Below are 19,192 nucleotides of genomic sequence, written 5' to 3'. Positions count from 1 at the left end.
TGACACAAAACCAGGTCGCATGGTTAACCATGAAGAGGACGGTCAGTGACTTCAGTGGGACAAAGACAAGTTTGGTAGATTGGAGCAGATAGACGTCAGGTGAAATTTAATGCTGAGAAATGTGAAGTGATGCATTTTGGGAGGAAGAGTAAGGAGAGGAAACATAAATTAAATGGGAAAATTTTAAAAGGAGCAGAAAAACCCAAGGATGAGATACAAAAATCTTTAAAAATGGGAGGACAAGTTGTTAAAAAAAGGTACACGGGATTCTAGGTTTTATAAATCGGGGCATTGAATACAAAGAGAGAATGGTAACCTGTACTATCATTGGTCAGAGCACAGTTAGAATATCGTGTCCAATCTCGGGTGCCCAATTTTAGAAAGGACGTCAAGATCATGGAGAGGTGAAGAATAGGTTCACAAAGGTTGTCCCAAAGATGGGGGGTTTTAGTTTAAGAGGAGAGACTGGGGCTCTTTACAGAGAAGGTCAAGAGGAGATCAAATTGAGGTGTTGGAAATTATAAGGGATTTTGACAGGGTAGATAGGGGAATCTTCTTACAATAGTTGGTGAGTCGGTAACGAGAGGGCATAAATTTACAATCATCACCAAAAGAACAAAGGGAGAGGTTAGGAGAATTTTTTAAACACAGAGGGCAGTAAGGACTTGTAACAGAATTTCTAATAGCTTTTAAAAGTGTATAAGTATTTCAAAAGAAAAGGCAGGAGAATGGGACAAAGAGCTCTTTCAGAGAGCCAGCACTGGTGTGATGGGCCGAATGGCCACCTCCCATGCTGTAAGGTTTTATAATTCCAGATTTACTGCTGAGGGAGGAGCCTGGAGCACTTGGCTGCAGCCTGAATTATTGGGGAGGGGATTTGCTTATCATTTTCCCTTTTCATGCCTTGGTTCCTTCTGATTGGCTGCAGTCCTTGTCAATCATGGCAAGCTCCTCCACTCTTCACCAACTGCCCACCTTTTCCTCGAAAGCCCCTCCCAAACCCACCACCTCCATCACCTAGAAGGACAAGGGCAGCAGGCGCATGGGAACAACACCACCTGCACGTTCCCCTCCAAGTCACACACCATCCCGACTTGGAAATATATCGGCCGTTCCTTCATCGTCGCTGGGTCAAAATCCTGGAACTCCCTACCCAACAGCACTGTGGGAGAACCTTCACCACACGGACTGCAGCGGTTCAAGAAGGCAGCTCACCACCACCTTCTCAAGGGGCAACTAGAGATGGGCAATAAATGCCGGCCATGCCAGCGATGCCCACATCCCAGAAATGAATTTCAAAAACCCATCTTTACGCTGCGTTGTTTAGTGGCACATGGCAGTAACATTCCCTTCTTATGTTATTTATTTTTAAAAAGTGCTCTGCAAATTCATTGGTGTGGGTAGAGTGAAAACTTCAGTTCGTTTGCACTTCAGTGATTAGATTAATCGATAAAATGAAACGCAGATGCGGGAAATACACAGCAGGTCTGTCAGAATCTGAAAGAGAAAAGACAGGTTAATATTTCAGGTTTAACCCTCCATCAGAACCAAAAATTGGACGGTAAACGAGCCCCTCCCTATCTCTGTAACCTCCTCCAGCCCTACAACGCTCCGAGATCTCTGCGCTCCTCCAATTCTGGCCTCTTGCACATCCCCGATTTTAATCACTCCACCATTGGCGGCCGTGCCTTCAGCTGCCTGGGCCCTAAGCTCTGGAATTCCCTCCCTAAACCTCTCCGCCTCTCTCTCCTCCTTTAAGACGCTCCTTAAAACCTACCTCTTTGACCAAGCTTTTGATCACCTGTCCTAATATCTCCTTATGTGGCTCGGAATCAAATTTTGCCTGTTAATCGCTCCTGTGAAGCGTCTTGGGACGTTTTACTATGTTAAAGGTGCTGTATAAATGCAAGTTCTGTTGTTTAGAGCGTGGAAAAAAATGGAGAAAAAAAAACAACGGACAAAATCAGTCGGAAAGAGGATGTTGGTGGGTTGACTGACCTCCAATGTTCACATTCTTTGGTTCTGTTATTGTTGTTCCATCGCTTCCCTGGGCTGATGTTTTATACCATCTAACAGTGACCTCTTCTCATATTAAACGAGCTGCAGGTTAACTGTACCAAGGACGTGATGATAAATGAAAGGAATCTTGAGAAAAGCATAATTTGAGTCCGTGTATGGAACAGTCGGTCAATCAGTGCAATCAACGTGGACCCAATTAAACTTTCAAAAACAAAATGGATGGATTCTAGATTCAATAGGGACATGGGCTGAACTCCAATCTCAGGGGAGGTGAAAATATCCTACATGGCCGCTCAGAACAAGGTGAGCTGGTTTGGTTTAAGAGCCATTTCTTATTCTGATCTTACATTTTCATAGTTATTTCATAGTAGGTACAGCAAAGGAAGAGGCCATTTGGCCCATCATGCTTGTGCCGGCTCTTTGAAAGTGCTATCCAATTAGTCCCACTCCCCCTGCTCTTTCCCCATAGCCCTACAAAGTTTTCCCATTCAAGTATTTACCCAGTTCCCTTTTGAAAGTTACTATTGAATCTGCTTCCACCGCCCTTTCAGGCAGCGCATTCCAGATCATCACAACTCGCTGTGTGAAAGAATGTTTCCTCATGTTGTTTCTGGCTCTTTTGCCGATCACCATAAACCTGTGTCCTCTGGTTACCGACCCTTCTGTCACTGGAAACAGTTTCTCCTTATTTACTTTATCAAAACTGTTCATGATTTTGAACACCTCTATTAAATCTCCCCTTAACCTTCTCTATTCTAAGGAGAACAACCCCAGCTTCTCCAGTCTCTCCGCATAACTGAAGTCCCTCATCCCTGGTACCATTCCAGTAAATCTCCTCTGCACCCTCTCTAAGGCCTTGACATCCTTTCTAAAGTGTGGTGCCCAGAATTGAACACAATACTCCAGCTGAGGCCTAACCAGTGTTTTATAAATGATTAACATAACTTCCTTGCTTTTGTACTCTACACCTCTATTAATAAAGCCCAGGATCCCATTCTTGGGACAATTAATTCAATTGTCTAGAGGCATGGTCGGCAGTGGCCAACAATGACCAAGACCATCCTGCAATCAAGGAGACGTTGGAAAGCCCCTGATAACTCACTGGTAAAGGCATTTCCCTACATCACAACAGTGACTACACTTCAAAAGCATTTAATTGGCTGTAAAGTGTTTTGGGATGTCCTGAGGTCATGATACTATTTCCTCTGGTGGGGGAATCAAGAACAAGGGAACACAATCTTATAATTAGAGCTAGGCTGTTCAGGAGTGAAACCAGGAAGCACTTTTTCACACAAAGGGGAGTGGAAACCTGGAACTCTCTCCCCAAAAGGCTGTGGGTGCTGGGGGTCAATTGGAGCTTTCAAGACTGAGATCGATAGATTTTTGTTGGGTAAGGGTATCGAGGGATACGGAGCAAAGGCGGGTAAATGGAGTTGAGGAGCAGATCAGCCCTGATCTAATTGAATGGCGGAGCAGGCTCGAGGGGCTGAATGGCCTCCTCCTGTTCCTATGTTCCTTTGAAAGGTTCGATATTAATACAAATCCTTTCTTTGTCCTCTGTGGTGAGGTGAGCATGGTCTCGGTCGAGGTTTCCGCTGGTTGGATCACCCGTCTGACACATTGTCTGGGCTCACACTGGAAGACTAGCCATTTAGATGAGGTACCAGAGGGCGGTCGGTCGCCGTAAATACAATGGTTCCCCAGTGAGAATCAGCGCCCTCAGGGCAGGACAGGAAAAAAGGAAATAAACCGAGAGAAACAAAATGGTGGGAGAAGAGCTTTTACCCACTTTCGATTTACTCCCTGGGAGAATGGGTCAGCAACGTTAATATAAAGTCTTATCCTGACACACAGATAGAGCTAACACTTTAAACTGACACTCGGGTCTGACAGTGAAACCTCTCTAACACAAGCTTTGTGTAAACACAGCCAGCTGGTGACAGGAATCAAATACTCATTTTCCAAATCAGTTCAGCTCGAAGTCGCACACAAAGGTGTTTTTATGTAAAATGAGGTCAGTTGTAAACACCGTTGACAGCCTGCCTGAGACAGTGTCGGTGTGTTTAATATACACTGGGTCTAACCCCAGTAACTCAGGCACTCACTGACACAACCGTTAAATTACAGCAGTATCAGCACCACTGGAATCAACACCACTGGAATCAGCACCACTGGAATCAGCACCACTGGAATCTTCTTTGTTCTCTGCTCCCCGAGTTTTGGAGGAACAAATACCGACTTCACAGGGTGAGGGGAGGCGAAGCCAAGAGTCCTGATCGAGGAGACCCAACTTAAACCATCAAACCCTCTCCAAGATTCGCTCACAGCATGATTGTTGAGTACAGGCAAACGATGGAGACATCCCCCTGGTCTCAGCCCCTCTGCAAATGTGGAGACTCGGCTGAGAACTGACGTCTCCTCTTCCCACTCTCTGGCTGGAGCTTTAGTGCAATATCATTCTGCACCTTCAGGTCTCAGCACGCACTGTTCACAGTGCCGATTATTCTGGCTTCAGATTACATTACAGCTGGTGTTGCACACGCTCACACTTACTTAAATACACACTCACACTCACACTCACTCACACCTCTACACACACATATACACACACTCACATGGATACACACACTCACACTCCTACTCACACTTTTACACAAACACACTCCCATACCCAGACACACACTCACACTTTTACACACGCACTCGCATACCCAGACACACACACTCACACTCCTACTCACACACACTTTTACACACACACACTCACAGTCTCACACACACATTCATAAACAAAACAAAGTAAATAAAGGGAATGTGGCCTCACGGACACAGAGTGGGCCGGAGATTCAGAAAGCAAAGGGTGGGGGTAAAAGAATATTTCTCAGAAAGGATGGATGTGGTGAGTGAGGTTCCACGGGGGTCCGTGTTGGGACCGCTCTTATTTCTTGTAAACAGAAATGATCTGGACTTGGGAATGGAGGGAACAATATCGAAATTTGCTGCTGACATCAAATTGGGAGCTACAGCGAATTGTAACGAGGGCTGTGAGAGGGCAGGAGGTGATAGATATCGAGCAGGGTGAGCCGGCAGGTACCGAAAGATGTGAATACATTTTGGAAGTAAGAATATGGAAAGGAAATAAGCCTGAGTTGGTGAGATTTTAAATGGAATAGAGTAGAGGGACCTGGGTGAACAGGTCATTAAAGGTGGTAGTACAAGTCGATAAGACAAACACAATCCCTGGTTTAAATTCAGAGGCATAAAATACAAAAGCAAGTGGGATATGTTAAATGTGTACAAGACCTTAGTTAAGCTGCAGTTGGAGTATTGTGCACAGTTATGGACATCCCATTCTTGGAAGGACATAAAAGCGATGGGAGAGGGTGCAGTGTAGGTTCACTGGGACGTTACCAGGGATGAGGGCTCCGTTACGAAGAATGATTTGAGATGTTAGGGCTTTTATCACAGGAAGACCTGATAGTCTCCAAGATTATGAAGAACTACGTTACGATAAATATCGAGAGATTATTTCCACTGGTCGGTGAGACAGTAACAAGAGGGCACTAATTTATGTTAATTACAAAAAGAGTTAAACAGGAGGTTAGAAAAAAATAATACAAGAGTGTTAGAGAATGGAATCCTTTGCCTTAAACTGTTGTTGAAGCAGAGTAACTTGGTTCTTTTAAAAGGGAATTAGAAGGTTGCTTGAAAAAGATGAATATCATTCCCTTTTTCTCCCCTTGTCCAGTCTCTTCCACCTACATCCGCGACTCTGCGACGCCCTCCGCCATTTTAACAGTTTCCAGTTCCCCGGCCCTAACCATCTCCTTTTCACCATGGACGTCCAATCCCTCTACACCTCCACCTCCCACCAGGACGGCCTGTGGGCCCTCCGCTTCTTCCCTGAACTGAGGCCCAACCAGTCCCCATCCACCACCACCCTCCTCCGCCTGGCTGAACTTGTTCTTATGTTGAACAACTTCTCCTTTGACTCCACTCACTTCCTCCAAATAAAAGGTGTCGCTTTGGGAACCCGTATGGGTCCCAGCTCTGCCTGCCTTTTTGTAGGATACATGGAACATTCCTTGTTCCAGTCCTACTCAGGTCCCCTCCCTCACCTCTTTCTCCGGTACATTGATGACTGTATCGGTGTCGTTTCCTGCTCTCGCCCCAAACTGGTAAATTTTATCAACTTTGCTTCCAATTTCCACCCTTCCCTCACCTTCACATGGTCCATCACCAACTCTTCCCTCTGCTTCCTCGATTTCTCTATCTCCATTTCTGGGGATAGGCTGTCAACCAATATCTATTATAAGCCCACCGACTCCCACAGCCAACCTGATTACACTTCTTCCCACTCCACTTCCTGTAAGGACTCAATTCCCTTCTCCCAGTTTCTCCGTCTCCGTCGTATCTGTTCTGACGATGCCACCTTCCACACAAGTGCTTTCGATATGTCTTCCTTTTTCCTCAACCGAGGATTCCCCTCCACTGTAGTTGACAGGGCCCTCGACCGTATCCGTCCTATTTCCCGCACTTCTGCTATCGCCCCTTCCCTTCCTTCCCAGAATCATGATAGGGTCCCCCTTGTCCTCACCTTCCACTCCACCAGCCTTCACATTCAACGTGTCATCCTCCGCCATTTCCAACACCTCCAGCGCGATCCCACCACCAAACACATCTTCCCCTCCCCTCCCCTTTCAGCATTCCGAAGGGACCGCTCCCTCCGTGACACCCTGGTCCACTCTTCCATCACCCCCAACACCCGCTCTCCTCCCCACGGCACCTTCCCGTGTGAGCGCAGGAGATGCAACATCTGCCCCGTCACCTCCTCCCTTCCCGCCATCCAGGGCTCCAAACACTCCTTCCAGGTGAAACAGCGGTTTACTTGTACTACTTTCAATTTACTATACTGCATTCGCTGCTCACAGTGCGGTCTCCTCTACATTGGGGAGACCAAACGCAGATTGGGTGATCGTTTTGCTGAACACCTCCGCACTGTCCACAAGCGTGACCCTGATCTGCCGGTCGTTTGCCATTTTAATTCCCCGTCCCACTCCCACTCTGACCTCTCTCTCCTCAGCCTCTTACACTGTTCCAATGAAGCTCAACGGAAGCTTGAGGAACAGCACCTCATCTTTCGATTAGGCACTTTACAACCTTCCGGACTCAACATTGATTTCAATAGCTTCAGATGATAACCACTGCTCCCATTTTTTCGGTAATGGTTCTGCTGTTGCCATTTACTGCTACTCCTGATCAGTCTTTTGTTTCTTTACTTGTTCCATTACCACCATCCTTGCCTTGCACCATCATCCCTTTTGCCCTCTCCCCTATCACAGACCTTCCCTTTTGTTCTTTCCTCCCCTCCCTCCCCCCACCCTTTCCCTGGCTCTGTACTTGCTTAAAAACTTTAACTCTTTAACATCTTCCAGTTCTGACGAAAGGTCTTCGACCTGAGACGTTAACTCTGTTTCTTTCTCCACAGACGCTGCTTCACTTGCTGAGCTTCTCCAGCATTTTCTGTTTTTATTTATTATTTCCTTTGTTGGGAGTCAGTGAGAAATGGTCATCAATGTCAAACTGTGACTGAGAGAATGAGAAGAGAGGTTGAGAGAAATCTCTTTACACTGAAGGTTGTTGAAACATAGAATGCACAGGGAACGGCTGAGGCAAAGACAATTGCAGCTTTTCAGGGACAGTTAGTTAAATATTTGAAACAAAGGAAGATACAGGTCTATGGGGAGAGGGTGGGGCAGTGTGATTAGTTTTGGATTTTCATCACCAATTTTAATCGCTCCACTTTTGGCGGCCGTGCCTTCAGCTGCCTCGGCCCTAAGCTCTGGAATTCCCTCCCTAAACCTCTCCGCCTCTCTCTCCTCCTTTAAGATGCTCCTTAAAACCTACCACTTTGACCAAGCTTTTGGTCACCTGTCCTAATATCTCCTTATGTGGCTTGGTGTCAAATTTTGTTTGGTAATCGCTCCTGTGAAGCTCTTTTTGACGTTTTACTACGTTAAAGACGCTATATAAATGCAAGTTGTTGTTGTTGCTCTAGCAATGGGCCAACACAGACACAATGGGCCGAATGGCCTGCTCCTGTGCTGCAAGCTTCTTTTGGTTCTAGGGAGCAAGCAGGAGATGATGATTAGACAAGACTCATGGAGAAACACACCAGCACAGACTCGATGGGCCGAATGGCCTGTTACTGTGCTGGAACATTTTACGATTCTATGAAACACATTCACACACAATTACTCACACTCACACACTTAAAAACACACAACCACTGGTGTGTCACGCTTCACTAAAACTGAACCCAGCTGTTGTGTGGCCTTTGTGAGAAGGTGAGAGGGGTTTGGGGCCCTGAACACTGCCCAGTCCTTTCACTTACGGCCGTGTCTGACACTATCTGCAGCTGTGTGAAGATCAGAGAGTCTAAACGGAAAGACACCCGGTGTCTGAGCTGTGAGTGACAGGATGCCACCAGTGTGATTTCAGACCATCAATCTCTGAGATTACATCGAGAGTGGGAACACTCAATTAATGCCCCCGAGTTATCATATTTAACACCAGGCCCTGACATCACTCCCAGTTTAATTATCAATAAATGGAGGAAGCAGGAAATGGCTTTGTGCTGTACAGCTACATGTCACTGAGTCTGGGAAGAGTCCCGAAGGCCTCTACTCGATACCATGTGTGTTCCTAACACTGGCTCTAGTACGTGGTGGATACAATCCCCGCTGTTAGTCGAAAATTAACTCCGATCTAAGAAAGGCTTTTAGAATTATACACAGGCCCTTGAAATTCGTAAATAAACTGAATCTTAACTACAGCAGGTTCAGCGATGTGACCTGGAGGAGAGCTCACTTCACAAACTCATCTTCTCACAGGAACAGGAGGAGGCCATTCAGCCCCTCGAGCCTGCTCCACCTTTCAATTAGATCATGGCTGATCTGCACCATTTACCCGGCTTTGTTCCTTATCCCTCGATATCCTTCCCCAACAAAAATCTATCGGTCTCAGTCTTGAAAGCTTCAATTGATCCACAGCCTTTTGGGGGAGAGAGTTCCAGAATTCTACTATCCTTTGTGTGAAAAAATGCTTCCTGATTTCACTCCTGAACGGCCTGGCTCTAATTTTAGGGTTATGTCCCCTTGTTCTTGATTCCTCCACCAGAGGAAACAGTTTCTCCGTATCCACCCTATGGAATCCTTTTAAGCAACTCAATCAGATCCCACAATCTCCTAAACTCAAGGAAATTGAGCATAGACGTGATTAGTAACCAGTGAAAATTCATTACGGAACACACAATTGAAATTGGACCCAATTTGTTTATGTCTCTGCTTTGGGCTCGGGGGGGGGGGGGGTGGGGGTGATGGGTGGGGGTGATGTGGGGGGTGGGGGGTCCTTCACCCAGTTCCATTCCCCGCACCCCCCCACCGTGATTGTGGTCGAGCTACAAAGGTCAATGGGGTAAATTTTAACTGAGAGTCGGGAAGGGAGCGGGGGGATGATTTCCGGGCGTGAAACCTGGAGGGTAATGAGGCCCATCAATTTCACTTCCAGGTTTCGCGCCCAGCAGCCAACCTGATTGACAGGCTGACTGGTTGTCGGGTAAGAAGGGCTGTTGTAGCGGGCTGCAGCCGGGGATCAGAGGGAGGGAGGAATCATAGGCTGGGGAGAAGATCGGTGGGGGGGTGGGCGGGGAGAAGATTGGGGGGAGGAGCGGGGAGAAGATTGGGGGGAGGAGCGGGGAGAAGATTGGATGGGGGGGCCGGGGGGAGGATTGGGGGGGGTGGTGCTGATGAAGAGATCGTGTGGCTGATGAAGTGATCAGAGGTCGGGTGAAGAGCTGGAGGTATGGGGGGACCACCATGGCGGGGGGTCATCGTCGGGGGTTGGGGAGGCGGCCGATGGCAGGGGTCCTGTCGGCCAGGTGAGCTTGTTTGGCCTGGATGAAGCACTCCTGCTCCTCTGGGCCCACAAGCAGTGCAGTAAAGGCTCTCACCTCATGGATCCGGCCCTTCCTGACTGCTTTCACCTGATGTGAATCGGAAGCAATGGGAAACCTGAACAAATACAGTTACATTTATTTTATTAATCCAATACACAAATTAGTAAGTATCCAAAGTATCAGCCCACTGGCTTTAAATGGGGGCGGGACTTCCTGGTGTCTGCTCTCCACACGCAGAAAAATCTGCCTGGGTTAAACCCAGAAGCAGTTGTGTTGGAGCCGGGATGCAGTCCCGCTCTGAAAACGGAGAATTTTTACTCCACACCTGCTTTTGGAGGTTAAAATTTACCCAAATGACTCCTGTGGATGGTAATCAATCCCACATCAAAATCAATATCACATTAGAATCAATCCCACATTAGAATTAATCCCACATTGGAATCAATATCACGTTAAAATCAATCCCACATTAGAATCAATATCACATTAGAATCAATCCCACATTAGAATCAATCCCACATTAGAATCAATATCACATTAGAATCCATATCACATTAGAATCAATACCACATTAGAATCAATATCACATTAGAATCCATATCACATTAGAATCAATACCACATTAGAATCAATCCCACATTAGAATCAATCCCACATTAGAATCAATATCACATTAAAATCAATCCCACATTAGAATCAATATCACATTAGAATCAATCCCACATTAGAATCAATATCACATTAGAATCAATACCACATTAGAATCAATCCCACATTAGAATCAATCCCACATTAGAATCAATATCACATTAAAATCAATCCCACACTGTAATCAATGTCACATTAAAATCAATATCACGTTAAAATCAATCCCACATTAGAATCAATCCCACATTAGAATCAATATCACATTAAAATCAATCCCACACTGTAATCAATGTCACATTAAAATCAATATCACATTAAAATCAATCCCACACTGTAATCAATGTCACATTAAAATCAATATCACGTTAAAATCAATCCCACATTAGAATCAATATCACATTAGAATCCATATCACATTAGAATCCATATCACATTAGAATCAATACCACATTAGAATCAATCCCACATTAGAATCAATCCCACATTAGAATCAATATCACATTAAAATCAATCCCACATTAGAATCAATATCACATTAGAATCAATCCCACATTAGAATCAATCCCACATTAGAATCAATATCACATTAAAATCAATCCCACACTGTAATCAATGTCACATTAAAATCAATATCACGTTAAAATCAATACCACATTGGAATCAATATCACGTTAAAATCAATATCACATAGGAATCAATCCCACATTGGAATCAATCCCACATTAGAATCAATATCACGTTAGAATCAATCCCACATTGGAATCAATATCACGTTAAAATCAATCCCACATTAGAATCAATCCCACATTAGAATCAATATCACATTAGAATCAATCCCACATTAGAATCAATATCACATTAAAATCAATCCCACACTGTAATCAATGTCACATTAAAATCAATATCACGTTAAAATCAATCCCACGTTAGAATCGATATCACATTAAAATCAATCCCACATTTGAATCAATATCACATTAGAATCGATATCACATTAGAATCAATCCCACATTAGAATCAATATCACATTAAAATCAATCCCACACTGTAATCAATGTCACATTAAAATCAATATCACGTTAAAATCAATATCACATAGGAATCAATACCACATTGGAATCAATATCATGTTAAAATCAATATCACATTGGAATCAATATCACATTGGAATCAATACCACATTAGGAACATAGGAACATGAGTAGGCCATTCAGCCCCTCGTGCCTGCTCCACCATTTGGTAAGATCATGGCTGATCTGTGATCTAACTCCATATACCTGCCTTTGGCCCATATCCCTTAATACCTTTGGTTGCCAAAAAGCTATCTATCTCAGATTTAAATTTAGCAATTGAGCTAGCATCAATTGCCATTTGCGGAAGAGAGTTCCAAACTTCTACCACCCTCTGTGTGTAGAAATGTTTCTAATCTCACTCCTGAAAGGTCTGGCTCTAATTTTTAGACTGTGCCCCCTACTCCTAGAATCCCCAACCAGCGGAAATAGTTTCTCTCTATCCATCCTATCTGTTCCCCTTAAAATCATTACCACATTGAAATCAATACCACATGAAAACCAATCCCACATTGGAATCAATCCCACATTGGAATCAATCCCACATTGGAATCAATATCACATTAAAATCAATCCCACACTGTAATCAATACCACAATAAAATCAATCCCACATCAGAATCAATATCACATTAAAATCAATATCATGTTAAAAAATCAATATCACATTGGAATCAATCCCACATTAAAATCAATAGCACATTAGAATCAATATCACATTAGAATCAATCCCACGTTAGAATCAATATCACATTGGAATCACTCCCACATTAGAATCAATCCCACATTAGAATCAATCCCACATTAGAATCAATCCCACATTAGAATCAACATCACATTATAATCAATCCCACACTGTAATCAATGTCACATTAATATCAATATCACGTTAAAATCATTCCCACATTAAAATCAATCCCACGTTAGAATCAATCCCACATTAAAATCAATCCCACACTGTAATCAATGTCACATTAAAATCAATATCACGTTAAAATCAATACCGCATTGGAATCAATATCAGGTTAAAATCAATACCACATTTGAATCAATCCCACATTTGAATCAATCCCACATTTAAATCAATCCCACATTTAAATCAATCCCACACTGAAATCAATCCCACATTAAAATCAATCCCACATTAAAATCAATCCCACATTAAAATCAATCCCACATTAAAATCAATACCACATTGGAATCAATATCATGTTAAAATCAATACCACATTGGAATCAGAACCACATTGGAATCAATATCATGTTAAAATCAATACCACATTGGAATCAGAACCACATTGGAATCAATATCACATAGGAATCAATCCCACATTAAAATCAATCCCACACTGAAATCAATCCCACATTAAAATCAATCCCACATTAAAATCAATCCCACATTAAAATCAATCCCACATTAGAATCAATCCCACATTAGAATCAATATCACATTAAAATCAATCCCACACTGTAATCAATGTCACATTAAAATCAATACCACATTGGAATCAATACCACATTGGAATCAATACCACGTTAAAATCAATACCACATAGGAATCAATATCATGTTAAAATCAATCCCACATTAGAATCAATCCCACATTAGAATCAATCCCACATTAGAATCAATCCCACATTAGATTCAATATCACATTAAAATCAATCCCACATTAGAATCAATATCACATTATAATCAATCCCACACTGTAATCAATATCACATTAAAATCAATCCCACACTGTAATCAATGTCACATTAAAATCATGATGTGGAGATGCCAGTGATGGACTGTTGTTGACAAATGTAAACAATCTTACAACACCAGGTTATAGTCCAACAATTTTATTTTAAAATCACAAGCTTTCGGAGATTATCCCCTTCGTCAGGTGAATGAGTGAAAGATTCTCAAATCGCATATCTTATATTAGGCTGGGACAGCATCACACCAATCAAAAGGTGTCGATGTTGTTCAAACAGGCCAGTCACGGAGAACAGTACGTCCCAGTACACTGGATATACATTGTGTCAATTACACAGACAGAAAGAAAGAGACCCAAATGGCAAAGAGAGAGAGAGAGAGAATATTAAAACACATAACTGTTTTTTCCCTTTTTGCTGGTGGGGTTACGTGTAGCGTGACATGAACCCAAGATCCCGGTTGAGGCCGTCCTCATGGGTGCGGAACTTGGCTATCAATTTCTGCTCGACGATTTTGCGTTGTCATGTGTCTCGAAGGCCGCCTTGGAGAACGCTTACCCGAAGATCAGTGGCTGAATGTCCTTGACTGCTGAAGTGTTCCCCGACTGGGAGGGAACCCTCCTGTCTGGCGATTGTTGCGCGGTGTCCGTTCATCCGTTGTCGCAGCATCTGCATGGTCTCGCCAATGTACCATGCTCCGGGGCATCCTTTCCTGCAACGTATGAGGTAGACAACGTTGGCCGAGTCACAGGAGTATGAACCATGTACCTGGTGGGTGGTGTCCTCTCGTGTGATGGTGGTATCCGTGTCGATGATCTGGCATGTCTTGCAGAGGTTGCCGTGGCAGGGTTGTGTGGTGTCGTGGACGCTGTTCTCCTGAAAGCTGGGTAATTTGCTGCGAACGATGGTCTGTTTGAGGTTGGGTGGCTGTTTGAAGGCGAGTAGTGGAGGCGTGGGGATGGCCATAGCGAGGTGTTCGTCATCATTGATGACATGTTGAAGGCTGCGGAGAACATGGTGTAGTTTCTCCGCTCCGGGGAAGTACTGGACGATGAAGGGTACTCTGTTGGTTGCGTCCCGTGTTTGTCTTCTGAGGAGGTCTATGCGATTCTTCGCTGTGGCCCATCGGAACTGTCGATCGACAAGTCGAGCGTCATATCCCATTCTTACGAGGGCGTCTTTCAGCATCTGTAGGTGTCCATCGCGTTCCTCCTCGTCTGAGCAGATCCTGTGTATTCGTAGGGCCTGTCCATAGGGGATGGCCTCTTTGACGTGGTTAGGGTGGAAGCTGGAAAAGTGGAGCATCGTGAGGTTGTCCGTGGGCTTGCGGTCGAGTGAGGTGCTGAGGTGCCCGTCTTTGATGGAGATTTGTGTGTCCAAGAAAGAAACCGATTCTGAGGAGTAGTCCATGGTGAGTTTGATGGTGGGATGGAACTTGTTGATGTTATCGTGTAGTCTCTTCAGTGATTCTTCGCCGTGGGTCCATAGGAAGAAAATGTCGTCGATGTATCTGGTGTATAGCGTTGGTTAGAGATCCTGTGCAGTGTGATGCTGTCCCAGCCTAATATAAGATATGCGATTTGAGAATCTTTCACTCATTCACCTGACGAAGGGGATAATCTCCGAAAGCTTGTGATTTTAAAATAAAATTGTTGGACTATAACCTGGTGTTGTAAGATTGTTTACATTAAAATCAATATCACGTTAAAATCAATCCCACATTGGAATCAATCCCACATTGGAATCAATGTCACATTAAAATCAATATCAGGTTAAAATCAATACCACATTGGAATCAATATCAGGTTAAAATCAATACCACATTGGAATCAGAACCACATTGGAATCAATATCATGTTAAAATCAATACCACATTGGAATCAATATCAGGTTAAAATCAATACCACATTGGAATCAATATCAGGTTAAAATCAATACCACATTGGAATCAGAACCACATTGGAATCAGAACCACATTGGAATCAGAACCACATTGGAATCAATATCATGTTAAAATCAATATCCCATTAAAATCAATACCACATTGGAATCAATATCACATAGGAATCAATATCACGTTAAAATCAATATCACGTTAAAATCAATATCACGTTAAAATCAATGTCACACTGGAATCAATACCACATTAAAATCAATACTACATTGGAATCAATACCACATTGGAATCAATATCATATTAAAATCAATATCATATTAAAATCAATATCACTTTGGAATCAATATCACATTGGAATCAATATCACATTGGAATCAATACCACATTCAGAACATAGGAACATGAGTCGGCCATTCAGCCCCTCGTGCCTGCTCCACCATTTGATAAGATCATGGCTGATCTGTGATCTAACTCCATATACCTGCCTTTGGCCCATATCCCTTAATACCTTTGGTTGCCAAAAAGCTATCTATCTCAGATTTAAATTTAGCAATTGAGCTAGTATCAATTGCCATTTGCGGAAGAGAGTTCCAAACTTCTACCACCCTTTTTGTGTAGAAATGTTTCTAATCTCACTCCTGAAAGGTCTGGCTCTAATTTTTAGACTCTGTCCCCTACTCCTAGAATCCCCAACCAGCGGAAATAGTTTCTCTCTATCCACCCTATCTGTTCCCCTTAAAATCATTACCACATTGAAATCAATACCATATTAAAATCAATACCACACTGCAATCAATACCACACTGCAATCAATACCACACTGCAATCAATACCACACTGCAATCAATACCACATTAAAACCAATACCACATTGAAACCAATATCACATTGGAATCAGTACCAGGCTGGCTTATTCTGTGTCCAGTGGGGCCTTCCCTGTATTCATTCACTCTCATGATAACTGTCAGCACTCCGTAGATTTTATTCCCGTCAGGGTCGAGTCTTCCGATTGGGGCAAAAACTGAAGGGCATTAGTGACCAGGTGGTTTTTGCAACAATCCCGCAGCTTTTAGGGTCAATTTTACTGGTGCCAGTCCATAAATTGCCAGATTTATTGAATTCAATTTCACAACTTGCCACGGGGGGGTGTGCGGGGGATTTGAACACATGGCCTCTGGCTCAGGACCATATAATCACTCCAGTACTGAGCTGGTCTGAGTGCACTCTGTGTGTGTGTCAGGTAACAGATCGAGGGACTGTACCAAATATTAAAACTGGTGCCAGTCTGTTTAGCTGTAGAACCTCCTACAATAGTGACTGGTGAATACCTCCAGGTAATAACCATTTCAATGCCCTTTGCATCTTAAAAGGATTTCAATTCCCCACATAAGCATAAAGCAGGGTCTAATATTATTTAATTTTCTGTCTAATTCATAATAGATCGGTCTAACATTAATCAACCATTGTGTAACCAGAGCACCACTTGAGTCTTGGTGGTGATTAAACATTGGCCCAGAATTTGCTGGGAAAATAAGTGTGAGTTTAATGACACTCGCCGTTATTAATGTGTAAATCGTCCAACAACTTGCAGCGAGGAAGAGACACACCGTGAGTTGTGAATCGTCACACGTTGCTGGACGATTTGCTCCCCGCTCGGCCGTCAGCCTCGTGAAAACGGCCTCTCGCCCTCAACCTTCAGGAAATTGCTGCATTTGCCCATTAAATTCGCCGGAGGAAGTTAGGGCTGGAACTTAACAGTGTAAGGACCCTTTTAATGACTAGATTTATGTTCCTGCAATCGGGCCCAGAAAGGGAACAATTGAAACTGTGGAGTCTCATTCCTGCAGGTAGTAAATTGTTCTTAGAGATATTTTTAATTTAAAATTTATACCTTTTTTTTTCTTACTTTTTTTTCTGTCTCTTTTTTCTCTCTCTTAATCCAATCTTTCTGTCCTCTTTATTTCTCTTTCTGTACCTAATTTGACTCTATTTCACTATTTCCATTTCCTTCCTTCCTCTGTTTATTTCTCTATTCTTAAATCTCATTGGTTAAGGAGATAGACTGTTGGTCCCGTCATTCACTAAGGTCTCAGATGCTCCGGTATCAGCTCCCACTTCCTGCAATTTGCAGTGTAAAAATTTTTCGAACTGAAGGGTGAGGGAAAATAATGTAAGAAACGGCTGTGCTGTGAGATGCCCCACTCCAACAAATTCTGGGCCATTAATTCAGTTCATTGACCTCACTGACTAATACTTCATTTTGTGTTATCGTATTCAGGTCAATGGATATTAAACCAACAGTTAAACACTGAAAGTCAGCTCCCTTTGTGTATGTATTAATTGTTCTTTCAACAAATGTGACATTCTCAATGTCCTGAATAATCAGGATTACATTTTCTAACTATTCCTCCCCCGCAGACACCCACGAACAGATCAGTGGGTGGGCACTAATTTGGTTATCAAACATTCTACTCCTCCAGCCCTGGACCAGGATCGGTAGAAAACAGCAGTGTAGTAGAATTATCAGACCCGAGTCTATTGCCCTCTGGAGATTACTGATGTTCCTCAGAAGCAGGAAAATATCCACAGAAACAAAGTGGATCCAATTGCATAAACACAAGCGATCATCAACTGTGACACTTCTACTGAGTAACTGAACCATTCTGAACAGGAAGGCCCCAGGATTGACCTGGAGTCTCCAGGAATTAAATATCAATCTCCAGGACCCCGCTGCGAGCAACTTGGGGCGTTAAACAAAATTGTGGATTTTTTTCTATTTCCTTTCAACACTTTCGCTTATTAGTTATAAAAATATTGGAGATGGGGAAAGAAAGGCTGTTTGACTGAGAGTCAAGAATCATCCAATTGGGTAACAAAGAGTCTGTTGGATTCCCAATCGGCCAGGGGGAAGGTGGAGCACCGCGAGGATGGACATGTTGGGTGATCAATGGCGGAGGTGTGGGGGCGGAGCACCGTTAGGGTGGACATGTCGGGTAACCAATGGCGGGGGTGTGGGGCGGGGGCACTGCAAGGATGGACATGTTGGGTGACCATTGGCAGGGGGGGTGGGGGTCGGAGCACCGCGAGGATGGACATGTTGGGCGACCAATGGCGGGGGTGAGGGGCGGGGCACCCCGAGGATGGACGTGTCAGGTGACTAATGGTGGGGGTGTAGGGGCGGGGCATCACGAGGATGGACGTGTTGGGTGACCAATGGCGGGAGCATGGGGGCGGGGCACCGCAAGGATGGACACGTCAAGTGGCCAATGGCGGGGGTGTGGGAGGCAGGGAGGTTGGAGGCGGGAGGTCATGTGATGAAACCTCTGGGAATATGTCCAACCAGAGTTGATCCAACCAGATCGAATCCTAATCTACACTGAGATACCTGACTTCAGACAGGGCAGTAGGGGCACGATCACTGGCCTCAAGACCCCTGAGATAGGGAGGGGGAAAATCAGAAACTCGTGAGTGTGACCCAGGGACCCCTGCAGTACGAGGATACTGGGTGAGGACAGAACCAGGCTGGCCTGTGATTTCTTTTTATTATTAATTCATGGGATGTGGGCGTCGCTGGCGAGGCCGGCATTTATTGCCGATCCCTAACTGCCCTTCAGAAGGTGGTGGTGAGCCGCCTTCTTGAACCGCTGCAGTCCGTGTGGTGACGGTTCTCCCACAGTGCTGTTAGGAAGGGAGTTCCAGGATTTTGACCCAGCGACGATGAAGGAACGGCCGATATATTTCCAAGTCAGGATGGTGTGTGACTTGGAGGGGAACGTGCAGGTGGTGTTGTTCCCATGTACCTGCTGCTCTTGTCCTTTTTGGTGGTCGCGGGTTTGGGAGGTGCTGTCAAAGAAGCCTTGGAGAGTTCCTGCAGTGCATCCTGTGGATGGTACACACTGCAGC

This window comes from Heptranchias perlo, chromosome 33, assembly GCF_035084215.1.
Source record: "Heptranchias perlo isolate sHepPer1 chromosome 33, sHepPer1.hap1, whole genome shotgun sequence".
Lineage (NCBI taxonomy): Eukaryota > Metazoa > Chordata > Chondrichthyes > Hexanchiformes > Hexanchidae > Heptranchias > Heptranchias perlo.
The sequence above is the reverse complement of the archived record's forward strand: the minus strand, read 5'-3'. Positions refer to the sequence as shown.